At 45.4% G+C, this 26,527-nt stretch overlaps 1 protein-coding gene across 3 annotated transcripts in view; it reads left to right on the top strand.

Moving 5' to 3' along the window:
* The window catches only part of LOC103191264 (glial cell line-derived neurotrophic factor), a 47,183-nt gene that overhangs the window by 11,954 nt on the left and 8,702 nt on the right, over window positions 1-26,527 (top strand). The gene's annotated exons all lie outside the window — the stretch shown is intronic.

Raw genomic sequence — 26,527 nt, 5'->3', positions numbered from 1 at the left:
TCTAGGGGTAAGTGCGTAGTATAGGGTTACAGTGTGAAGTGTAGAGTTACAGTGTGTAGTCTAGGGGTAAGTGTGTAGTATAGGGTTACAGTGTGTAGTGTAGGGTTACAGTGTGTGGTATAGGGTTACAGTGTGTCGATTAGAGTTACAGTGTGTAGGATAGTGTTACAGTGTGTAGGGTAGAGTTACAGTGTGCAGGTTAGTGTTACAGTGTGTAGATTAGTTACAATGTGTAGGTTAGAGTTACAGTGTGTAGATTAGAGTTACAATGTGTAGGATAGGGTTACAGTGTGTAGGTTAGTGTTACAGTGTGTAGATTAGAGTTACAATGTGTAGGATAGGGTTACAGTGTGTAGATTACAGTTACAATGTGTAGGATAGGGTTACGGTGTGTAGGTTAGAGTTACAGTGTGTAGATTAGAGTTACAATGTGTAGGTTAGAGTTACAGTGTGTAGATTAGAGTTACAATGTTTAGGATAGGGTTACAGTGTGTAGGTTAGTGTTACAGTGTGTAGATTACAGTTACAATGTGTAGGTTAGAGTTACAGTGTGTAGATTAGAGTTACAATGTGTAGGATAGGGTTACAGTGTGTAGGTTAGAGTTACAGTGTGTAGATTAGAGTTACAGTGTGTAGGATAGGGTTACAGTGTGTAGATTAGAGTTACAGTGTGTAGGTCAGAGTTACAGTGTGTAGGATAGGGATACAGTGTGTAGGTTAGTGTTGCAGTGTGTTGATTAGAGTTACAGTGTGTAGGTTAGAGTTACAGTGTGTAGATTAGAGTTACAATGTGTAGGATAAGGTTACAGTTTGTAGGTTAGAGTTACAGTGTGTCGTATAGGGTTACAGTGTGTAGGTTAGTGTTACAGTGTGTAGGTTAGAGTTACAATGTGTAGGTTAGAGTTACAGTGTGTAGGATAGGGTTACAGTGTGTAGGTTAGTGTTACAGTGTGTAGGATAGGGTTACAGTGTGTAGGTTAGAGTTACAGTGTGTAGGATAGCGTTACAATGTGTAGGTTAGAGTTACAGTGTGTAGATTAGAGTTACATTGTGTAGGATAGGGTTACAGTGTGTAGGTTAGAGTTACAGTTTGTAGGATAGGGTTACAGTGTGTAGGTTAGGGTTACAGTGTGTAGGATTGGATTACAGTTTGTAGGTTAGTGTTACAGTTTGTAGGATAGGGTTACAGTGTGTAGGTTAGGGTTACAGTGTGTAGGATTGGATTACAGTTTGTAGGTTAATGTTACAGTGTGTAGTTTAGAGTTACAGTATGTAGGATTGGGTTACAGTGTGTAGGTTAGAGTTACAGTGTGTAGATTAGAGTTACAGTGTGTAGGTTAGAGTTCCAGTGTGTAGGTTAGAGTTACAGTGTGTAAATTAGAGTTACAGTGTGTAGGATAGGGTTACAGTGTGTAGGATTGGGTTACAGTGTGTAGGTTAGAGTTACAGTGTGTAGATTAGAATTACAGTGTGTAGGTTAGAGTTACAGTGTGTAGGTTAGAGTTACAGTGTGTAGATTAGAGTTACAGTGTGTAGGATTGGGTTACAGTGTGTAGGTTAGAGTTACAGTGTGTAGATTAGAGTTACAGTGTTTAGGTCAGAGTTACAGTGTGTAGGATTGGGTTACAGTGTGTAGGTTAGAGTTACAGTGTGTAGGTTAGAGTTACAGTGTGTAGATTAGAGTTACAGTGTGTAGGATAGGGTTACAGTGTGTAGGATTGGGTTACAGTGTGTAGGTTAGAGTTACAGTGTGTAGATTAGAATTACAGTGTGTAGGTTATAGTTACAGTGTGTAGGTTAGAGTTACAGTGTGTAGGTTAGAGTTACAGTGTGTAGGTTAGAGTTACAGTGTGTAGATTAGAGTTACAGTGTGTAGGTTAGGGTTACATTTTGTAGGTTTGAGATACAATGTGTAGGTTAGAGTTACAGTGTGTAGGATAGGGTTACAGTGTGTAGGTTAGAGTTACAGTTTGTAGGATAGGGTTACAGTGTGTAGGTTAGAGTTACAGTGTGTAATAATAATAATAATCCTTGGATTGGATTATAGTTTGTAGGTTAATGTTACAGTGTGTAGTTTAGAGTTACAGTGTGTAGGATTGGGTTACAGTGTGTAGGTTAGAGTTACAGTGTGTAGATTAGAGTTACAGTGTGTAGGATAGGGTTACAGTGTGTAGGATTGGGTTACAGTGTGTAGGTTAGATTTACAGTGTGTAGATTAGAATTACAGTGTGTAGGTTATAGTTACAGTGTGTAGGTTAGAGTTACAGTGTTTAGGTTAGAGTTACAATGTGTAGGTTTGAGTTACAGTGTGTAGGTTAGAGTTACAGTCTGTAGATTAGAATTACAGTGTGTAGGTTATAGTTACAGTGTGTAGGTTAGAGTTACAGTGTTTAGGTTAGAGTTACAATGTGTAGGTTTGAGTTACAGTGTGTAGGTTAGAGTTACAGTGTGTAGGTTAGAGTTACAGTGTGTAGCTTAGAGTTACAGTGTGTAGGATAGGGTTACAGTGTGTAGGTTAGAGTTACAGTGTATAGATTAGAGTTACAGTCTGTAGGTTAGGGTTACATTTTGTAGGTTTGAGATACAATGTGTAAGTTAGGTAATAGTGTGTAGGTTGAGGTTATAATAATCATAATAATAATCCTCGCATTTGATATAGTGCTTTTCACACCGGGAGGACATCCCAAAGTGCTTCACAGAACACACTGTAAAGTGAATTGACTGTATATTTGTGGGTGAATGCGGCAGCCAATTATGCACAGCAATGTCCCACAAACAGTCGTAGATTGAAAATGACCAATTTATTATTGTTTTTGGTTTTGGAGGGATTATTGTTAGGCTCTGTGTGGAGTAAGGAAACTTGCCCAAGGTTTGGCCCTCTGCCTGGAATTGAACTCAGGTCTCTCACTTGCAAAGCGAGTGCTCTAACCACTGAGCTACAGGACTCAGATTATTGTGACCATGGATCCAAATATCCTTCCTTCCTCTCTGAAGCACAACAATGATAAACTACAGTACATGGGAATGGTTTATAATTTGAACCCTTTCTACCTGCAGATTTATTACCCAAACTCTTAATTAATTTCAAGAATAAACAGACAACCCTGACTGATCTGTGGCATCTTCTAACTTGTGAAAGTGTTCTTGTAACTCAATATGCCTGGTGCAATACCTTTTTTCTGCAAATAATCAATATACATTAGTGTGAACAAAGGCTTCCAAAAAGGATTTTCTGCTTCATCGTAAATATGCTTTCTGCATATAAAATAATTTTTCAACCACAGTTGAACATCAGGCTTTTCAAGCACACTGCCTGAAATTATAACGCGCAGCAAGCATTTGCACTTGTTCAATGCTTGTAATATTTTATTTAGATCCATATCAGGAGAACCCACATTACATTGTTTAAGTTAGGGTTACAGTGTGTACTTTAGTGTTACAGTGTCTAGTTTAGGGTTATAGTGTGTGGTTTAGAGTGACAGTGTGTAGGTTAGGGTTACACTCTGTAAATTGGGGTTATATTCTGTAGTTATGGCTACAGTGTGTATTTAGGGTGACATTGTGTAATTTAGAGTTATAGTGGGTAAGTTAGGGTTTACATTGGGTAGGTTTGTGTTTTCATGTGTAGGGTAGGGTTATCTATTGTAGGCTTGAGATACAGTGTGCAGGTTGGGGTTACAGTCTGTAGGTTAGGGTTATAATGTGTAGATTAGAGTTACAGTACATAGGTAAGCATAACAGTGTGTAGGTTAGGTTTACAGCATGTAGGTTAAGGTTACAGTGTGCAAGTTAGGGTTACAGTGTGCAAGTTAGGGTTACAGTGTGCAGGTTAGGGGGACATTGTGTAGGTTGGAGTTATAGTGGGTAAATTAGGATTACGTTGGGTAAATTTGTGTTGCAATGTGTAGGATAGGGTTATATAGTGTAGGCTTGAGTTACGGTGTGCAGGTTGGAGTTATATTGTGCAGGTGTGAGTTACAGTGTGTGGGTTAATGTTACAGTTTGTTGGATAGAGTTACAGTGTGCAGGTTAGGTATTAGAGTGTGTAGGTTAGAGTTAGTGTGTGCAGGTTTGGGTTACAGTTTGTAGGTTAGGTTTACATTGTATTGGTTAGATGACTGTGTATAGGCTAGAGTTACAATGTGCAGGTTAGGTTTACAATGTGTAGTTATGGCTACAGTGTATAGGTTAGGGTTACAACAGCAACAACAAAGTTACACTTATAGTGCGCCTTTCACATCGGGAGGATGTCCCAAAGTGCTACAGTTTGTAGATTAGGGTCACAGTGTGTAGGTTAGGTTTACAGTGTGTAATTTAGGGTTATGGTGTGTAGATTTGAGATATAGTGTGTATGGTATGTTACAGTATGCAGGTTAGAGTTACAGTTATTGTAGAATAAAGTTACAGTGTGTAGGTTAGAGTTGCATTGTGTAGGTTTGAGTTACAGTGTGTAGGTTATGGCTACAGTTTGCAGGTTGGGATAACATTGTGCAAGTTGGAGTTACAGTGTGTTGGTTAGTGTTAGAGTTTGTAGGTTATGTTTGCAGTGTGTAGGTTAGAGTTCCAGTTTGTAGGTTAGGTTACAGTGTGTAGATTAGTTTTACAGGTTAGGGTTACAGTGTGTAGGTTATTCTTACAGGTTAGGGTTACAGTGTGTAGATTAGAGTTACAGTTTGTAGGTTAGGGTTACAGTGTGTAGGCTAGGGTGACAATTGTATATTAGATTTACAATGGGTATATTAGGGTTACATTAGGTAAGTTTGTGTTACAATGTGTACCGTAGGGTTATATAGGATTATGTAGGATTGAGGTACAGTGTGCTGGTTGGGGTTACATTGTGCAGTTGCAGTCTTTGAGTTAGTGTTACAAATTGTAGGATATATTTACACTGTGTAGGTTATGGCTACAGTGTGTAGGTTTGTGTCACATTGTGTAGGTTAGGGTTATAGTTGTAGCTTAGAATTACAGTTTGCTGGTTAGTGTTACAGTTTGTAGGTTAGGGTTACAATGTGTAGGTTAAGGTTATATTGCGTAGGTTAGATGACTGTGTGCAGGTTATAGTTACAATGTGTAAATTAGGGTTACACGGTGTAAGTTAGGTTTACGGAATTAGGTTAGGTTTACAGTGTGTAAGTTAGGTTTATATTGTGTAGGTTTGAGATAAAGTGTGTAAGTTAGGTTACAATGTATAGGTTAGAGTTACATTTTGTAGCTTAGGGTTATAGTGTTCAGGTTAGGGATCAATTTTGTAGATTTCAGTTACAGTATGTAGATTAGAATTATATTGTGTAAGTTTGAGATAAAGTGTGTCAGTTAGGTTACAGTGTGTAGGTTAATGCTACATTTTGTAGGTTAGGGTTATAGTGTTCAGGTTAGGTATACATTTTGTAGGTTTCAGTTACAGTATGTAGGTTAGAGTTACAGTTTGGATGTTAGGGTTACAGTGTTTATATATATATATTGTGTAGGTTTGAGATGAAGTGTATAGGTTATGTTACAGTGTATAGGTTAGTGTTACAGATTGTAGGTTAGGGGCACACTGTGTAGGTTATGGCTGCAGTGTGTAGGTTAGGGTGACAGTGTGTAAGTTAGAGTTACAGTGGGTAAGTTTGGATTATATTGGGTAGATTTGTGTTACAGTGTGTAGGGTAGGGATATATAGTGTAGGGTTGAGTTACAGGGTGCAGGTGTGAGTTACAGTGTGTGGGTTAGTGTTACAGTTTGTAGGTTAGAGTTACAGTGTGTAGGTTAGGTTTACAGTCTGTAGGTTAGAGTTAGAGTGTATAGATTAGTGTGACATTGTATATGTTAGATGACAGTGTGGAGTCTATAGTTACAATGTGCAGGTTAGGTTACAGTAATAATAATTCTTGCATTTGATATAGCACTTTTCACATCTTGTAAACATCTCAAATTGCTTACAGCGTGTAGCTTATGGCTACATAGTGTAGGTTATGGTTGCAGTTTGCAGGATCGGGTTGCAGATTGTAGGTTGTTGTTTGGGTTACAGTGTGAGTGCAAGTGTTATGTTTACAGTTTGTAGGTTAACATTACGGTGTGTAGAATCATTGAATCATACAGCACAGAAAGAGGCCATTCTGCCCATCGTGTCTGTGCTGGCTCCTAAAAGAGCTTCCAACTCAATCCCACTGGCCCGCTTTCTCCCCATAGCCCTGCAATCCTGTCCTCCCCAAATGCCCATCTACTTCTCTCTTAAAAGTTGTTATTGAATCGGCTTCCACTACCCTTTCAGGTAATACATTCCAGATCCCAACACCTCGATGGGTGAAACATTTTCTCCTAACCTGCCCTCTGTCTATCTATCTTAAACTAACTTAAATCAGTGTCCTCGGGTTACTGACCCACACACCAGTGGGAACAGTTTTTCCAGGTTCAACCTATCAAATCCTCTCATGATCTTGAAAATCTCTATTAAATCCCCTCTAATCTTCTCTGCTCCAGGGAGAATAATCCTAGTTTCTCTAATAATAATAATAATAATAATCCTTGCATTTGATATAGCGCTTTTCATGTCAGGAGGACATCCCAAAGCGCTTCACAGAACACACTGTAAAGTGAATTGACTGTATATTTGTGGGCGAACGCGGCAGCCAATTGCGCACAGCAATGTCCCACAAACAGTCGTAGATTAAAAATGACCAATTTATTATTGTTTTTGGTTTTGGAGGGATTATTATATTAGGCTCTGTGTGGAGTAAGGAAACTTGCCCAAGGTTTCGCCCTCTGCCTGGAATTGAACTCAGGTCTCTCACTTGCAAAGCGAGTGCTCTAACCACTGAGCTACAGGACTCCAACCTCTCCTCATAACTAACTCCTCATAACTAAGGTCCTTCATTCCTGGTACCATCGGGTAAACCTCCTTTGCACCCTCTCCAATGCCCGAACATCTTTCCTAAAGTGCGGTGCCCAGAACTGAACAAAGTCTCCAACTGAGGCCTAATCAGCATTTTATAAATATTCAGCATTACCTCCTGACTTGTGTACTCTATGCCCTATTTATAAAGCCGAGTATCCCGGATGCTTTTATAACAGCTTTATCTACCTGTCCGGCCACCTTCAGAGATTTGCTGATGTGGACCCCCAGGTCTCTCTGTTCATTTGCCCCCTTTAAGATTGTACCATCAGCTTATATTGCCTCTCCTCATTCTTCCTACCAAAACGCAACACTTCGCATTTCGCCACATTGAACCTCATCTGCCACTATCTGCCCATGTTACCATCTGTCTAAGTCCTCTTGGAGTCCGGTGCTATCCTCCTCACCATTAACTGCTTTTCCTATCTTAGCATTCTCTGCAAATTTGGAAATTGTGCTCCGTATATCCAGGTCCAGATCATTAATATAGATCAGAAAGAGCAGTGGTCCCAATACTGACCCCTGAGGGACACCACTACACCCCTCCCTCCAATCAGAAAAGCACTCTCTACCACTCGCTACCTTCTGTTTCCTAGCCAGTTCTGGATCCATGTTGCCACAGTCCCTTTAATGCCATGGGCTTCTATTTTGTTTTTAAGTCTTTTATGTGGCACTTTGTGTACATTAGGTTTACAGAGTGTGGTTTAAGTTTAGGGTTATAGTGTGTAAGTTTGGGTTACAGTGTGTAGGTTAGAGTCTGTTTGTAGGTTAGGGTTTGGGTTAGGGTTACAATTTGTAGCTTAGGGTTTGGTTACAGTGTGTAGGTTAAGGTTAGGGTTACAATGTGTAGGTTAATCTAATCTTAGGCGACTTCAACCTCCACTTCACCCCTCTCTTGCTCTTCCTCTGCTGACTTCTTCTCCCTCCTCTCTTCCCTTAACCTCTCCCTCCACATCCACTCCCTCACTCACGACTGTGGCCACCCACTTGACCTGGTGATCACCTGGGGCCTCACCGGCTTGGACATCACCATCATCGACAAAGCCACCTCAGACCACCACTTCATCTCCCTCAACACCTCAGTAGCCCTTCCACTTTCTCAACTCTCTACCATCACATAGCATCCATGGAAAAAAAATTCCTCCCTCTCCCTCTCCACTGCCCTGGAGCCATCTGAACTCCCACACCTCTGGCCCTCCCTGACTGATCTCCCCTCTTCACTCTCTTTTCTCCACAACTCCCTCTCCTCCATTCTAGACTCCCTTGCCCCCCTCATCTCTTGAACTGCCTCATACTCCCGAAAATCCTCCTGGTTCACCAGCCATCTCCATTCCCTCAAGGCACAAGTGTGAGCTGCAGATCGCACCTGGACCAAATTTAAACTAACAGTCCATCGGCAAATTTGGCTTCACCATACCAAGACCTACCGCTTCGCTCTCGCCACCGCCAAATCCTCCTTCTACTCCAAGGTTATCTTGGAGGCAAAGGACAACCCCAGGCTTCTCTCTTCCGCCACAAACCATTTCCTCCGTCCACCTTCCCATGCCTCGCCCATCTTTTCCTCAAGCTCCAACTGTGAGATGTTGGACTTCCTCGAATCCAAAATTGAGAAGATAGGTTCAGCCACCTCTGCCCCGTCCACCGCCACCTCCAAATCACCTCTCCCTCATGACCCATCCCCCCCTATACTCCTTTGACCCTATCTCTCCCTCCTTCCTCGTGGTTTGCAAACTCAGACTCACCACCTGCTCCCTCGATCCCATCCCCACCTCTCACCTCATTTCTCAGCTTCACCTTCTGACACCTCTCCTGTCTGATGTCATCAACCTCTCCTTGTCCACTGGTTCAGTTCCCACCCCCCTAAAAACAGCCGTCATCATTCCCATCCTGAAAAAACCTTCCCTGGACCCATCCCTCCTCTCCAGCTACTGCCCCATCTCTAAACTCCCATTCCTCTCCAATGTTCTGGGACGAGTCATCGTGTTCCAGCTCCACTCCTTTCTCTCTCACCATTCCTTCTTTGAACACCTCCAATCCGGCTTCCGCGCTGCCCACAGCATGGAAACAGTCCTGGTCAAAGTCACAAATGACATTCTGAACATCTGTGATCAGGACCCCCTCTGCCTCCTTGTCCTCCTCGACCTCTCTGCCGCCTTCGACACTGTCGACCACTCCATCCTCATACACCACCTTTCCTCTTTACTTAATCTTCGCGGACCTGCCCTTGCCTGGTTTGATTCCTATCTCTCTCACCATCTCCACTTTGTTGCCTCTAAAGGTTTCTTCTCCAGCCCCCGCACTGTCATGTCTGGCGTCCCCCAGGGCTCTGTCCTTGTCTCCTCTTTAATATCTACATGCTCCCCCTTGGTGACATCATCCGCAGACATGGGGTCAACTTCCATATGTATACGGATGACACGCAAGTCTATCTTTCTGCCTCCACCCTCCAGGACCACTGCTCTCCTGACAGACTGCCTGTTGGACATCAAGTCCTGAATGAGGGCACATTTCCTACAGTTGAATGTGAACAAGACTGAGGCTCCTGATTGGTTCGCGTCAGCGCCTCAGCACCTCAGGCTGTGGCAGCATCAACCTCCATGGCTGCACACTTCAACTCACCAGCCCGTCAGGAACCTGTTCGACCCTCAACTGTCTTTTCTTTCCCACATCCAAGCCATGACCCACTCTGCCTTCCCTCATTTCTGTAACATCACCCGACTCCGCCACTACCTCACCCCTCAGGCCGCTGAAACTCTTGTTCATGCCTTTATCACTTCCAGGCTCGACTATGCAAACGCCGTGCTTGTCGGCCTTCCCAACTCCTCCCTCCACATGCTGCAGATAATCCAGAACTAACTTTGTAGCCCATGTCCTCTCCCGCACTAAACTCCGTGACCCAATCTCCCCTATTCTCGCCCGACTCGATTGGCTCCCTGTCCTTCAGAAGATCCAGTTCAAGCTCCTGGTCCTGACCTACAAAGCCCTCCATGGCCTCGCCCCACCCTACCTCTGTACTTCCTAACTGCCTAGCAACCCGCCCTCTCCTTCCGCTCAGCCGGCTCCGGCCTACTTGATATCCCCTGACCCACCTGGCCCACGATTGGCGGGAGAGCCTTCAGCCACTCTGCTCCCAACCTCTGGAATTCCATCCCCCAATTACTCTACCTCCAGCCAATTGTGCACAGCAATGTCCCACAAACAGTCGTAGATTGAAAATGACCAATTTATTATTGTTTTGTTTTGGAGGGATTATTATTAGGCTCTGTGTGGAGTAAGGAAACTTGCCCAAGGTTTCGCCCTCTGCCTGGAATTGAACTCAGGTCTCTCGCTTCCAAAGCGAGTGCTCTAACCACTGACCTACAGGACTTTTCTCCCTCTTAATCATTTTTTTGGTTCTCCTTTGTTGATTCCTAAAGTTCTCCCAATCCTTGGTTTTACTACTAATTTTAGCTGTTTTATATGCTTCTTCGTTTAACTTTATACTTTCCCTAACTGCTCCAGTTAGCCACGGTTAGGCCACCTTAAAGTTTGGTTACAGTGTGTAGGTTAGAGTTAGGGTTACAGTTTGTTGATTAGGGTTACAGTTATGCAGCTTAAGGTTCGGGTTACAGTGTGTAGGTTAGGTTTGCAGTGTGTAGTTTAGGGTTAGGTTAAGGTTGCATTGTGAAACTTCGGGTTACAGTTTGTAGGTTAACGTTACAGTCTGTAGGTTCAGGTTAGGGTTACAGTGTGTAGTTTACGGTTCCAGATTGTAGGTTAGGATTTGGGTTACAACAACAACAACAACAAGATTCCATTTATTGAGCGCCTTTCACGTCGGGAGGACGTCCCAAGGCGCTGTACAGTTGGGTCGGACCCGAACTGTGGGGAAATGGTCAGGGTAAGGGGAGGGAAGGGAGGGAGCGAGGAGGGGGTAGAGAGTTGAGAGGGGAGCTGAAGGCACGGTCAAAGAGAAAGGTTTTGAGACTGGCCTTGAAAGAGGAAAGGGAGGAAGCGGAGAAGGCACTGGGGGATAGAGTTCCAGAGCCTAGGGTCTGAGAGGCTGAAGGCCCGTCCACCGATGGTAGGGCAGTGTGCAAGTTAGCTTTACAGTTTATAGGTTTACAGTTTATAGGTTAGTGTTACAGTGTTTAGGTTAGGTTTAGGGTTACACTGTGTAGGTTATGGTTAGGGTTCCAGTGTGTAGGTTACTGTGTTAAAAAAACCTTCCCTGGATCCCTCAAACCCTAACCACTACCACCCTATTTCAAACCTGCCCTTCTTCGCAAAAGTCCTAGAATGTGTTGTTACAGATCAACTCCATGCACACCTCTCCTCCCACTCCCTCTTCGAACTCCTCCAATCCGGTTTCCGCCCTGCCCACAGTATCATAGAAACATACAGCGTAAAAAGAGGCCATTTGCCCATCAAGTCTGTGCGGCTCTTTGAAAAGAGCAATGTAACGTCAGTCCCACTCCCCAGCTCTTTCCCCATAACCTTGCAAACCCGTCCTCCTCAAATACCCGTCCACCGCGTTTTTAAAAGTTGTTATCGAATCGGCCTCGACCGCCCTTTCAGGCAATGCGTTCCAGATTCGAACAACTCACTGCGTGAAAACATTTCTTCTCTCCTCCCCTCGGCTTCTTTTAGAGACTATTTCGAATCTGCGACCTCGCATCACCGACACTCCCACCAGTGGAAACAGTTTTTCTGTTTCTAACCTATCAAATCCCCTCATGATGTTGAAGACCTCTATTAGGTCCTCGTAACCTTCTCTGCTCCAATGAGAATAATCCCGGCCTCTCCAGCCTTTCCTCATCATCACGGTCCCTCATTCCTGGTCCCATCCTCGTAAATCTCCTCTGCACCCTTTCCAATGCCTTAATATCCTTCCTATAGTGTGGGGCACAGAACTGGGGCAGTATTCTAACTGAGGCCTAACCAGTGTTTATATGGGTTAATCATAACCTCCTGACTCTTGTACTCTATGCCCCTATTTATAAAGCCTATAATAATAATAATAATAATCCTTGCATTTGATATAGCGCTTTTCACGTCGGGAGGACGTCCCAAAGCGCTTCACAGAATATACTGTAAAGTGAATTGACTGTATATTTGTGGGCGAACGCGGCAGCCAATTGCGCACAGCAATGTCCCACAAACAGTCGTAGATTGAAAATGACCAATTTATTATTGTTTTGGGTTTTTTGGAGGGATTATTATTAGGCTCTGTGTGGAGTAAGGAAACTTGCCCAAGGTTTCGCCCTCTGCCTGGAATTGAACTCAGGTCTCTCGCTTGCAAAGCGAGTGCTCTAACCACTGAGCTACAGGACTCCACAAGTATCCCTAGTATCACTAGTATCCCATATGCCCTTTTTACCGCTTTATCTACCTGTCCTGCCACCTCCAAGGATTCATTTACCTGCACCCCAGGTCTCTCTGCTCTTTTACCCCCCTTAATAATAATAATAATAATAATCCTTGCATTTGATGTAGCGCTTTTCACGTCGGGAGGACGTCCCAAAGTGCTTCACAGAACACACTGTCCAGCCTATATTGCGTCCCCTCATTCTTTCTACCAAAATGCATTACCTCGCATTTCTCCACATTGAAACTCATCTGCCATGTGTCGTCCATTTTACCATTCTGTCTATGTCTTCCTGCAGTCGGCTCCTATCCTTCTCACTGTTTACCCCCTCCCTAACTTTGTGTCATCCGCAAACTTGGAAATGGTATTTGCTATACCCAAGTCCAGATCATTTATGTATATTAAGAAGGGCAGTGGTCCTAATACCGATCCCTGGGGGACGCCACTGTACACTTCCCTCCAGTCAGAAAAGCAGCCGTTCACCACAACTCTCTGCTTTCTGTCTCCCGGCCCATTCTGGATCCATGCGGCCGCTATCCCTTTTATACCATGGGCTTCTATCTTTCTTACGAGTCTTTCATGTGGCACTTCGTCAAATGCCTTTTCAAAGTCCATATAAATTCTTGATTAACATTGCCACATCCCCTCCTTTTTTTCCTTCCCTATCCCTCCTGAATACATTATAGCCAGGAATATTCAGCTCCCATTCATAACATAACATGTAGGAGCAGGAGAAGGCCATTCGGCCCTTCGAGCCTGCCCCGCCATTCAATCATGGCTGATCTCGTCTAACTCCAGCTAATAACCTAACCCTGCCTTATCCCCATATCCCTTAATCACTTTCCTGTCCTTGTTTGAGCCAAGTCTATGTTACTGCTACTACATTATATTCCCCTATGAACACTTGAGCCTGCAGCTCACCAATCTTGTTTGCTGAACTCCGTGCATTTAGGCACATGCACTCCAAGACCATCTTAACCTGTTCTGAACTTGCCCCCCGTTTTATTTCTCCATTTTCTAGCTCTTCGTTTTTTGCATTCCCTTCCCCCCTCAAAACTAGTTCGAACCCTCCCCAGCAGCATTAGATAGCCTGTCTGCAAGCACATTCGCCTCAGCCCTGTTTAGGTGTAACCCATTCATATGGTATAGATCCCACCCCCAGAACTGGTCCCAATGATGCAGAAACGTGAAGCCCCCTTTTATGGACCATTTCTCCAGCTAAGCATTCATATGCTTGATCCTGCCATTATGGTACTTATTTGCCCGAGGCACAGGGAGTAATCCAGAGATCACCATCATGGATGTTCTATTCTTTAGTATGTTCCCCAGCTTTTGATATTCACCCTGTAGAGTCTCAGCCCTTTTTTTTTACCAAAAACATGGATCCCCACCTGGATCACCACTTCTGGATGTTCTCCTTCCCCCTGAAGAGTTTTATCCACCCGTTCCGCGTTGTCTAAGACTGTTGCATCAGGGAGGCAGCACACCATCCTTGACTCCTGTCTTCTGTTGCAGAAACCCCTGTCTATACCTCTCACTGTTGTATCCCCTATGACAACATCATTGCTCCTGTTACCTATGTCCCCCTGTTCAACCAATCATTTTTTACTGAGAGACTGCACTTGTGAAAGTCTCAAACAACATCCTCTCTATCTGTGACCAGGGTTCCCTCTGCCTCCTTGTCCTCCTGGACCTTTCCGCTGCTTTCGACACAGTCGATCACGCCATCCTCCTCCCCCGCCTTTCCTCTGCCATCCACCTCAGTGGGACCGCACTCGCCTGGTTCGAGTCCTACCTCACAAACCACCAGCAGTACATCTGCATAAATGGTTTTTCCTCCACTGTCACCCGGTCACCTGCGGGTACCCCAAGGATCAATCCTTGGCCCCCTCGTCTTTCTGATCTACGTGCTCCCTCTTGGGGATGTCATCCGCAAACATGGGGTACATTTCCACATCTATGTGGATGACATCCAACTCTATTTTTCCACCTCACTTTGCGACCCCCCCAGTCCCCTGATGTTCTGTCAGTCTGCCTGTCTGACATCAGGAGCTGGATGAGCGCAAATTATGTATTAAATGTTAAATTACAAATTAAAGATTCACTAAAAAATATACAGTCCATTCACTTTGCAGCATATTCTGTGAAGCACTTTGAGATGTCTAGAAGACGTGAAAAGCACTATATCAAATGCAAGGATTATTTATTTATTTAGTCCTTCAGCTAAATGTTGACCAGACGGAAGCCATACTCTTTGGCTCTCATCAACATCTTAAATCACATGGTCCTCACCCCCTCCACCTACCCGACCTCCCCCTAAAATTCTCCAAACCCATACGCAACATAGGCATCAGGTTCAACCTCCAATTATCCTTCCTTTCCCACATCCAGTCCCTCACCAGCACTGCTTTTTCCACCTCCGAAGCATCGGCCATCTCCGCCAATACCTCACTCCAAAAGCTGCTGAAACTCTGGTCCATGCCTTTGTCATCTCTCAGCTGGACTATTCAAATGCCCTCCTCGCCAGTCTCCACTCCACTACCATTTACAGAATCCAAGTCATCCAAACTCTGTTCCCTGATAACCCCAGTCCTTGCCAGACTGCACTGGCTGCCTGTCCCAGAGAGGATCGACTTGAAGATCCTCACTCTTGTTTTCAAATCCCTGCACTCCTCTGCACCCCCCGACCTCTCTGACCACCTCTCTCCTCACAACAGTGAATATTGCCTTTGCTCCACTGGGTCTGGCCTCCTCCTTTTCCCCGGAATCCTCTGCTCCACCATCGGTGCCTTCAGCCATTATGCCCCGAGGCTCTGGAACTCCTTTCCTCACTGCCGTCGCCTTGCCCTCTCCCTATTTTCAGGTCTCTGCTGAAGACCTTTCTTTTCGACCGCGCCTTTGGTCACCTTCCTCCCCCTCCCCCCGGCTCCTCCTCCTCCCCTGGCCCCTCCCCCTCCCCTGGCTCCTCCCCCTCTCCTGCCCCTCCCCCTCCCCTGCCTCCTCCCCCTCCCCCTGGCTCGGCCCCGGATCCATTACTGTGAAGCGCTCTGAGATGCCGTCTGGCATGGAGGGTGCTTTGTAAATCCAAGTTGTTCTTGTTGTTACAATGTCTAGCTTAGTGTTACAGTGCGTAAGAAACAAAAACAGAGAGAGCTGGGAAAACCCAGCAGGTCAGGCAGCATCTATGGAGAAAGGAAAGTGAGTCAACGTTTCGGGTCCACGACCCTTCGTCAGAACTGGGGTATGTTGGGAGGGAGAGGTTTTTAGGGACAAGTTGAGAGGGGGAGGCAGGACAAGGAAGACAAAGGAGACAAAAAAGAAGACAAAGGAGAGAAGGTGTTAGTTGATGGGTTAAAGAGGTGATAGGGGCGTACAACAAAAGTGGGGGTGGGTTGAAACAAAACTGGGGAGAAGAGGTGTTAATAGTGCAGAACACGCAACACACCAGAGAGAAGCAAAGAGTGTCTGGGGTGATGATTGTATTGTTAACAGAAGATAACCCTTCTGGTAACAGAAAGAGGGGGAGGGGAGAAAGTGAGTTGTTATGGCTAAAATCGATATTGAAGCCAGAGGGTTGTAGGGTCCCTAGCAGATAGATAAGATGCTCTTCCTCAAGCTTTCGCTGTGGATCATTGGAACAGTGTAGGAGACCATGGATGGAGAGGTCAGACTGTGAATGGGAGTGTGTGTTAAAATAGCAGGAGACCGGAATATCAGTGTTGACCTCGCATACAGAATGGGGTGTTCTGCAAATCGGTCACGCAATCTGCGCTTAGTCTCCCCAATATAGAGGAGACCACACCGTGAGCAGTGGATACAGTATACTACATTGGTGGTAGTACATGTAAACTGCTGTCTTACACGGAAGCTGTGTTTGTGGCCTTGGATAGTGGTCTAGGAGGAGGTGAAAGGGGAGTATTACATCTCCTGCGCTGGCATGGGAAGGTGCCAGGGGAAGGAGAGTAGCTGATAGTGCTGATGACGGAATGAACTAAGGAATTCTGGAGGGAACAATCCTTTCAGAATGCGGAGAGGGGAGGGAAATTTGTCTTAAATTTGAGTAGAGTCAACTTTGCTGGTATGAGAGAGGATTTAGCTAAAATAAACTGGGAAATTAGATTTAAGGATTTGACAGTAGACCAGCAATGGCAGACATTTAAGGAGATAGTGCAAAATTCCCAATGAGCACGTATTCCTTTGAGGAATAAGAATGCCACGGGAAAGGTGGCCCAACCGTGGCTCACTGGAGCAGTTTGGGAAAGTATAAAGTTAAAGGAAGAAGCCTATAAAACAGCTAAGATGAGTAGTAAACCCGAGGCTTGGGAGAACTTTAGGGATCAACAAAGGAGAACCCAAAAAGTGAGTAAGAGGGAGAAAATGGAATATGAGGGCAAACTAGGGAAGAACATAAAGACAGACTGCAAGAGTTTTTATAAATATAAAGAGGAAGAGGCTGTCAAAGGTAAATGTGGGTCGGCTACAGCAGAGACGGGGGGAATAATAGTAGGGGACAAAGACAATGCAGAGTCATTAAACAAGTACTTTGCTACTGTCTTCACCTTAGAAGACCCTGAAAACCTACCAAGAATAGAGGGGAACCAAGAAGACAATGTTAGCGAGCAACTTAGGGAAATTAATATTAATAAAGAAATGGTTTTAGGTAAATTGTCAGGTCTTAAAAGTGATAAATCCCCTGGACCTGATGGCCTACATCCTCGGGTTTTAAAAGAGGTGGCTACTGAGATAGTGGATGGCTTGTCTTTGATCTTCCAAAATTCTCTGGATTCTGGAATGGTTCCAATTGATTGGAAGATTGCAAACGTGACACCACTATTTAAGAAGGGTGGGAGAGAAAAGATGGGGAACTATAGACCAGTTAGTCTGACTTCAGTGGGAGGGAAAATTCTTCAGTCCTTAATTAAGGATGTCGTTATGGAAGACCATAACAAGATTAGGCAGAGTCAACATGGCTTTACAAAGGGAAGTCACGCTTCACTAATCTTTTAGAGTGTTTGAAGATGTATCTGCAGGTTAGAGAGGGGGGAACCAGTAGATGTAGTATATTTAGATTTTAAAAAGGCATTTGACAAAGTGCCACACAAAAGGCTATTGCACAAGGTTAAGGCCCACGGGATTAATGGGAACATATTAACATGGATTGAAGAGTGGCTATCGGGTAGAAAACAGAGAGTAGGGATAAACGGGTCATTCTCGAATTGGCAGGAGGTGACTAGAGGAGTGCCACAAGGATCAGTGTTTGGGCCTCAGCTATTTACAATTTACACCAATGATCCGGACGAGGACATTGAATGTAACATATCTAAATTTGCGGATGACACTAAACTCGGTGGGAGAGTGAGCTCTGAGGGTGATGCAAAAAGATTGCAACAGGATATAGATAAGCTCGGGGAGTGGGCGAGTAGGTGGCAGATGGAATTTAATGTGGGGAAGTGTGAAGTTATTCACCCGGGTAGCAAAAATAGAAAAACAGATTAATTTCTAGAGGGGCGGAGATTAGATAGTGTTAGTGTGCAGAGGGATTTGGGTGTCCTCGTACACCAGTCTCAAAAGGTTAGTTTGCAGGTGCAGCAGCAACTAAGAAGGTGAACGGCAGTTAGTGTTCATTGCAAAAGGTTTAGAGTACAAGAGTAGGGAAGTCTTGCTGCAACTGTATAGGGCCGTAGTGAGACCGCACCGAGAGTATTGTGTGCAGTTTTGGTCTCCTTATTTAAAAAAGGACATACTTGCCCTCGAGGGGGTGCAGCGTAGATTCACTCGGTTAGTGCCTGGGATGAGGGGACTGACCTATGAGGAGAGGCTGAATAAACTGGGGCTGTATTCTCCAGAGTACAGAAAAATTAGGGGAGATCTTATTGAAACATATAAGATTCTTAAAGGGCTGATAAAGTAGACACTGAGGGTCTGTTTCCCCAGTGGGAGAATCTATAACCAGGGGTCACAGTCTAAAAATTAAGGGTCAGCCTTTTAGAATAGAGTTGAGGAAACCCAAAAGACTGTAGATGTCAGTCCTTGAACATTTTCAACGCCGAGACTGATAGATTTTTTAAAAATAGAGGGATTAGGGGATATGGGGATAGGGCATGTAATTAGAGTTAGGTCTGAAGATCAGCCATTATCTTATCGAATGGCGTGGCAGGCTTGAGGGGCTGAATGGCCTTATCCTGCTCCTAATTCTTAAGTTCTTACGTTCTTATGAAATATGTATTTGGTGGATGAGTCATGCTGGAGGTGCTGGAAATGTTGAAGAATGATGTGCTGAATATTGAGGCTAGTGAGGTGGTAGTGAGGGCTAAGGGTATCCTATCACGGTTCCGGGATAGGGAGGGGGGGATGAGGGCAGAAGTGCAGGAAATAGGGCGGACACAGACAAGGGCTTTGGCTATTACTCTCGATGGGAATCCTTGGTTGAGGAAAAATGAGGACATCTTGGTTTCTCTGGCATGGAAGGTTGCATTGTCAGAGCAGATGCGGTGAAGGTGGAGGAACTGGGAAAATGGGATGGCGTCTTTGCAGGAGCCTGGGTGGGATGAGGTGTAAACAAGGTAGCTGTGGGAGTTGATGGGCTTATAGAAAATGTCTGTCAATAGTCTGTTAACTGACGTGGAGATAGTGAAGTCGAGGGAGTGAAGGGAAGAGTCGGAGATGGTTCAGATCCGGATGGTCCGGAGAGGGGGATGGGTATCCAAGGATAAACAATGGATTAGAGATTAGAGGAAAAAGACAAGTGGGAAGTGTAGAGCAGGTACAAGCGGACAATTTCCTCAAATGTATGTACCTAAATGCACGGAGCTTAGGGAATAAGGTTGATGAACTGCAGGTTCAACTGGCCGAAGGGGGTTACGATGTGGTGGCAGTAACCGAGACATAGCTCAAGCCAGGACAGGAATGGGAGTTAAATATTCCAGGATATAATGTGTTCAGGAAGGATAGAGAAGTAAGAAAAGGAGGAGGGGTGGCAATATTAGTAAAGGATACAATTATAGCTGTAGAAAGGAACGAGGCTCTGGAGGGCCCGACAACAGAATCCATCTGGTTAGAGATAAGAAATAAGAAAGGAGTGGTTACACTGATAGGGGTTTACTATAGACCAACAGATAGCGGGAAGGAGATAGAAGAGCAGATCTGCAACCAGATCACGGACAGACGTAAGGCGAACAGAGTTGTGATAATGGGGAATTTCAATTATCCCAATGTAGATTGGCAAAATAGCAGCGCTAAGGGCAAGGCAGGAGAAAGATTCATAAACTGTGTACAGGAAAATTTTCTTGAGCAGTATGTCTCCAGTTCTACGAGGAAGGAAGCATTGCTGGATCTAGTCCTGGGGAATGAAATAGGTCAGGTTGAACAGGTTTCGGTAGGGGAGCATCTAGGTAACAGTGACCATAATATTATTAGATTTAGATTACTCGTGAACAACGTACAGTCAAGGGTGAAAATGCTTGACTGGAAAAGGGCTAATTTTGATGGGCCCAAAGGGACCTAGAGTTGGTGGACTGGCAAGTAAGACTAACAGGTTAAAAGACTCATGAGCAATGGGAGATCTTCAAAGATATGATAGCTCAAGGTCAAAATAGATATATTCCCACAATAGGGAAATGTGTGACAACCAAGCCAGCCTGGATGGCCAGGGATATTCTGTCTAGGATGAAAAAGAAGAGGACGGTGTATGACAATTGGAAGAAGCAAGATACTGAGGATAGCAAAGCGCATTATAGAGAATGCAGGAGTGATCTGAAAAGAGTGATAAAACAGGCTAAAAGATCGCATGAGAAGAGGTCAGCAGGTAACATAAAGGGGAATCCTAAAATATTTTACAAGCACATAAAGGAAAAAAGGTTAGTTAAAGGTCGGGTGGGGCCAATCAAAGACAATTACGGCCATCTTGGAGGCAGAGGGCGCGGCTGATGTACTAAACGAGTACTTTGCATTTGTCTTCACAACAGAAATGGATGCCCCAAATGCCGCAGTATTGGATGAGAGGGTAGAGGACATAGATCAGATTACTATAGACAGAGAGGAAGTTCTGAAAAGATTGACTGGGCTCAAAATTGATAAGTCACCAGGACCAGATGGGTTTCACCCAAGGTTGCTGTGGGAGATACGGGTTCAAATAGCGGAGGCTTTGGCCATTATATTTCAATCTTCATTGGACACAGGAGTGGTGCCAAGAGACTGGAGAGTGGCTAATGTTACCCCACTCTACAAAAAGGGGCAGAAAGACAAACCCGGAAATTACAGGCCAGTCAGCCTAACTTCGGTAATAGGAAAACTACTGGAGACCATAATCCGGGACAGAATAAATCTCTACTTAGAGGAACACGAGGTAATTAGAGACCCCCAACATGGATTTGTTAAAGGCAAATCTTGCCTAACAAATCTAATAGAATTTTTTGAAGAGGTGACTGCGAGGGTTGATGAGGTAAATGCGGTGGACATTATTTACATGGATTTCAAAAAGGCTTTTGACCTAGTACCGCATAAGAGATTAATAAAAAATTAGAGGCCCCCGGTATTAAGGGGACAGTGGCAGTGTGGATTAAGAACTGGCTGAGTGACAGAAAGCAGAGGGTGGTGGTTAATGGGTGTTTCTCGCAATGGAAGGAGGTGTGCAGCGGTGTCCCCCAGGGATCGGTATTGGGACCACTGCTCTTTCTAATATATATTACTGATCTGGACTTGGGCATAGAGAGCATTATTTCCAAGTTTGCAGATGATACAAAGTTAGGTCGGGTAGTAAATAGTGAGGAGGACTGCAACCAACTGCAGGCAGACACACACAGAATGGTGGGATGGGCTGACATGTGGCAGATAGATTTCAATGTGGATAAGTGTGAGGTGATACACTTAGGTAGGAAAAATGGTAGGAGGCAATATAGACTTGGAGCTCAATCTTAAGGGGGGTGAACGTACAGAGAGATCTGGGTGTTCAAGTAAGCGAATCATTGAAGGTGTCGGGGCAGGTAGTAAAGGCAGTAAAAAAGCCATTTGGTAGGGGTTATGGTTAATCTATACAAAACACTGGTCTGGCCTGGAGTACAGCGTCCAGTTCTGGGCACCTTACTTCAGGAAGGACATTAATAATAATAATCCTTGCATTTGATATAGCGCTTTTCACGTCTTCTAGACGTCCCAGAGCGCTTCACAGAATATACTGTAAAGTGAATTGACTGTATATTTGTGGGCGAACGCGGCAGCCAATTGCGCACAACAATGTCCCACAAACAGTCGTAGATTGAAAATGACCAATTTATTATTGTTTTTTTGTTTTGGAGGGATTATTATTAGGCTCTGTGTGGAGTAAGGAAACTTGCCCAAGGTTTCGCCCTCTGCCTGGGATCGAACTCTGGTCTCTCTCTTGCAAAGCGAGTGCTCTAACCACTGTGCTACAGGACTCAATAGCTAAGGCACTGGAAAGGGTGCAGAGGAGATTCACGAGAATGATACCAGGAATGGGGAACCTTAGGCTGGAGAAGTTAGGACTTTTCCCATTAGGGCAGAGAAGGTTACCCAGTGACCTGATAGAGGTCTTCAAGATCATGAAAGGTTTCGACAGGCGAGATAGGGAAAGCTGTTTCCGCTGGTAGGTGTGTCTGTGACCCGTGGTCCAGTCTTAAGATATCTACCAAAAGAAGCAGAGGGGAGGTTAGAAGAAACGTTTTCACTCAGCGAGTTGTTGGGATTTGGAATGATCTGCCCGAAAGCGCAGTGAAGTCCGATTCAATAACAGCTTTTAAGAGAGATAGGTATCTGGGGAAGACGGGTTTGCAGGGTTATGTGGAGAAAGCTGGTGATTGGGGTTAGTGAAAGTGACGCTCTGTCAAAAAGCCAGCATAGACTCGATGGGCCGAATGGCCTCCTTCTGCGCTGTAACATTCTATGAATCTATGAATCTATGTGAATTTTATGTAGGGGTGGAAGGTGCAAGCAAAATCTATAAATGCTTCTAACTCACTGCGAGAGCAGAACGCGGCCCTGACACAGTCGTCGATGTACCTGAGGACCAGGTCAGGGAGTGGACCTGAGTAGGACCGGAACAGTGTTCCAGGTGGCCAACAAACTGGCATGCATAGCTCGGCCCCATGTGGGTTCTTATAGCGACACCTTTTATTTGAAGGAAGTGTTTGGAATTGACTGTGAAGTTGTTCAATGTCAGAACAAGTTCAGCCAGGCGGAGGAGCATGGTGGTGGATGGAGACTGATTTTGCCATTGATAAAGGTGAAACCAGAGGGCCTGGGGGCCGTCCTTGTGGGGGAATGGAGGTATAGAGAGACCGAACATCTGTTGTGAGGACGAGACGTTCAGGACCGGGAAACCAGAAATTCTCAAAGTGGCGGAGGGCGTCCAAGGAGTCATGGATATAGGTGGGTAGGGATTGGAAGAGGGGAGCAAAAATGGAGTCCAGATAAGACGAGATTAATTTGGTTGGACAGGAACAGGCTGAGACAATAGATCTACCAGGACAGTCCTGTTTGTGGATCTTGGGAAGGAGGTACAGGCAGGTTGTGTGGGGTTGGGTGGCTATGAGGTTGGAGCCTGTAAGATAGGTTAGGGTTTGGGTTACAGTGAGTAAGTTAGGGTTACGGTGTGTAAGTTGGGCTTTCAGTGTGTAGGTTAGCGTTACAGTGTGTAGGTTAGGGTTACAGTATGTAGGTTAGTGTTACAGTGTGTAGGTTAGGGTTACAGTATGTAGGTTAGTGTTACAGTTTGTAGGTTAGGGTTACAGTGTGCAGGTTATAGCTATAGTGTGTAGGTTAGGGTGACATTGTGTATGTTAGCGTTACAGTGGGTAAGTTAGGGTTTACATTGGGTAGGTTTGTGTTACAATGTGTAGGGTAGGGTTATATATTGTAGGCTTGAGATACAGTGTGCAGTTGGGGTTACATTGTGCAGGTGGGTTGGTGTTAGAGTTTGTAGGATAAACTTACAGTGTGCAGGTTAGGGTTAGTTTTACCATGTTTAGGTTAGGTTACAGTGTGTAGGTTAGGTTTAGGGTTACATTGTGGAGGTTAAAGTTAGGCTTTCATTGTGTAGGTTAGGGTTACAGTGTGAAAGTTACAGTTACAGTGTGTGGGTTAGTGTTACAATGTTCAGGTTAGGGTTTGGGTTGGAGTGTGTAGGTTAGGGTTAGCGTTTGTAGGTTTATGTCACAGTGTGCAGGTTAGTGTTACAGTGTTTAGGTTTGGGTTACACTGTGTAGTTTAGGGCTGCACTATGTAGGTTAGGGTTACAGTGTGTAGATTATCGTTACTGTATTTAGGTTAGGGTTTGGGTTACAGTGTGTAGATTAGGGTTACAGTGTGCAGGTTGGGGTTAAGGTTACAGTGTGTAGGTTAGGTTTAGGGTTTCATTGTGTATGTTAAGTTTAGGATTACAGTGTGCAGGTTAGGGTTACAATACATAGGTTAGGGTTATGGTTACAGTGTATAGGTTACGGTTAGTGTGACAATGTGCAGGTTAGTGTTACAATGTGTAGATTAGGGCTACAGTGTGTAGATTAGGGCTACAGTGTGTAGGTTAGGGCTACAGTGTGTAGATTAGGACTACAGTGTGTAGGTTAGGGCTACAGTGTGTAGATTAGGGCTACAGTGTGTAGATTAGGGCTACAGTGTGTAGGTCCGTGTGTAGATTAGGGCTACAGTGTGTAGGTTAAGGCTACAGTGTGTACATTAGGGCTACAGTGTGTACATTAGGGCTCCAGTGTGTAGATTAGGGCTACAGTGTGTATGTTAAGTCTACACTGTGTAGATTAGGGTTACAATGTGTTGTTTACAGTTACAGTGTGTAGGTTATGGTTAGTTTTACAGTGTGTTGGTGAGGGTTCGCATTGAGTCCTGTAGCTCATTGGTTAGAGCACTCACCTCACAAGTGAGAGACCTGGGTTTGATTCCCAGCAGAGTGAACCCTCAGACAAGTTTCCTTACTCCACATGCCTGATAATAATCCCTCAAGAAAAAAAAATAAATTGGTCACTTGAATCCGTGATATGGTCGACCACGCTATCCTCCTCCACCGCTTGTCCTCCCACCTCAACCTTCAAGGCCCTGTCCTTGAGTGGTTTAGGTCGTACCTCTCCTTCCGTCTTCACTTTGTTTCAACGAATGGCTTTTCCTCCACCCCCCGCAATGTCTCGTGCGGTGTCCCTCAGGGCTCTGTCCTCGGTCCCCTCCTCTTCACCCTCTATATGCTCCCCCTGTGGTGACATCATCCGCAGACATGGGATTAACGTCCACATGTATGCGGATGACACCCAACTCTACCTTTCCTCCTCTACCCTCAACTCCATGACCCCCGATGTCCTGACAGCTGTCTGTCCGACATCGAGTCCTGGATGAGAGACAACTTTCTTCAGCTTAACGTGCGTAAAACTGAGGCCCTCCTAATTGGCTCACGTCAGTGCCTCCGCACCTCTGGCGCTGACAGCATCAGCATCCAAGGCCGCACTCTCCACCTCTCAAAGCCATCAGGAACCTCGGGGTTCTGTTCGACCCTGAGCTGTCCTTTCTCCCTCATATCCGCACCACAACTGGCACCGCCTTCCATCACCTCCGGAATATCGCCAGACTACGGCACTACCTCACCCCTCACGCGGCTGAAACTCTGGTCCATGCCTTTATCACCTCAAGGCTGGACCATGGGAACTCTCTCCTCGCCGGCCTTCCCGGCCCTCCCTCCACACTGCAGGTCATCCAGAACTCTGCAGCTCGTGTCCTGTCCCGCACCAGGCCTCGCGCACACATCACTCCCACCCTCGCCTCGCCCTTACTCCCACCCTCGCCCTCGCCCTTGCTCGCCTCCACTGGCTCCCCATCCCCCATAGGATCGAATTCAAGATCCTCATCCTCACCTACAAGGCCATTCACGGCTTCGCTCCCTCCTACCTCTCCGACCTACTATCCCCCTACCTACCTGCCCGTACCCTCCGTTCCTCTGGCTCCGGTCTGCTCCACGTCCCCCGCCCCAACCGCCCTACCATCGGTGGCCGGGCCTTCAGCCTCTCAGCCCCGAGGCTCTGGAACTTTATTCCCAGTGCCTCCTCCCTTTCCTCCTTCAAGGCCGGTCTCAAGACCTTTCTCTTTGACCGTGCCTTCAGTTCCCCTCTCGACTCTCTACCCCCTCCTCGCTCCCTCCCTTCCCTCCCCTCACCCTGACCATTTGCCCTGCTCGGTCCTGACCCAACTGTACAGCGCCTTGGGACGTCCTCCCGATGTGAAAGGCGCTCTATAAATGGAATCTTGTTGTTGTTTTTGTTTGTGGGACACTCATTGTTGTGCGCAAATGGCTGCCGCGTTTCGCCCACAAGTATACAGTTAATTCACATTACATTATATCCTGTGAAGCGCTTTGAGACGTCTAGAAGATATGAAAAGCACTATAGCAAATGCAAGGATTATTACTATTATTAGGGTTACAGTGCGTAGGTAAGATTCACCGAGTGTGTTGGTTAGGTTTGCAGTGTGTAGGTTAGTGTTGCAATGTTTAGGTTAGGGTTTGGGTTGCAGCATGCAGGTTAGGGTTGCAGTGTGTAGGTTAGTGTTACTGTGTTCAGGTTAGTGTTACAATGTTTAGCTTAGGGTTAGGGTTACAGTGTGTAGATTACGTTACAGTGTGTAGGTTACGTCTCCCGACCCACCCGCCCCACCATTGGCGGGAGAGCCTTCAGCCACACTGCCCACAACCTCTCGAATTCCATCCCCCAATCACTCCGTCTCGCCCCCTCCTTAGCCTCCTTCAAGTCCCGCCTCAAGACCCTCCTCTTTGACAATGCAATCGGCTACCCCCCTTCCCCTTCCCTCCCTTCTCCTCCCCTGACCCCAGCTCGGGTCTGAAATGCTGTCACTGTCCAGTGCCTTGGGACGTCCTCCCGACGTGAAAGGTGCTATACAAATGTAATCTTGTTGTTGTTATTGTTACAGTGTGTAGGTTATGGTTAATGTTACAGTGTGTAGATTATGGTTAGGGTTAGGGTGTTTTGATTATGGTTACAGTGCGTATGTTAGGGTTAGGGTTACAGAGTGCATGCTAGGGTTATAGTATGCAGGTTAGCGTTATGGTTGCAGTGTGTAAATTAGGGTTACATTGTGAAATTAGGGTTAGGGTTACAGTGTGTAAATTAGATTAGGGTTTGGGTACAGTATACACGTTAGGATTCAGCTCCCCTCTCGACTCTCTTCCCCGCTCCTCGCTCCCTCCCTTCCCTCCCCTCACCCTGACCATTTCCCCGCTCCTCGCTCCCTCCCTTCCCTCCCCTCACCCTGACCATTTCCCCCTGCTCGCTCCCTCCCTT

Source organism: Callorhinchus milii, unplaced genomic scaffold (assembly GCF_018977255.1).
Source record: "Callorhinchus milii isolate IMCB2004 unplaced genomic scaffold, IMCB_Cmil_1.0 Scaffold1, whole genome shotgun sequence".
NCBI classification, from domain to species: domain Eukaryota; kingdom Metazoa; phylum Chordata; class Chondrichthyes; order Chimaeriformes; family Callorhinchidae; genus Callorhinchus; species Callorhinchus milii.
The sequence above is the reverse complement of the archived record's forward strand: the minus strand, read 5'-3'. Positions and strand labels throughout refer to the sequence as shown.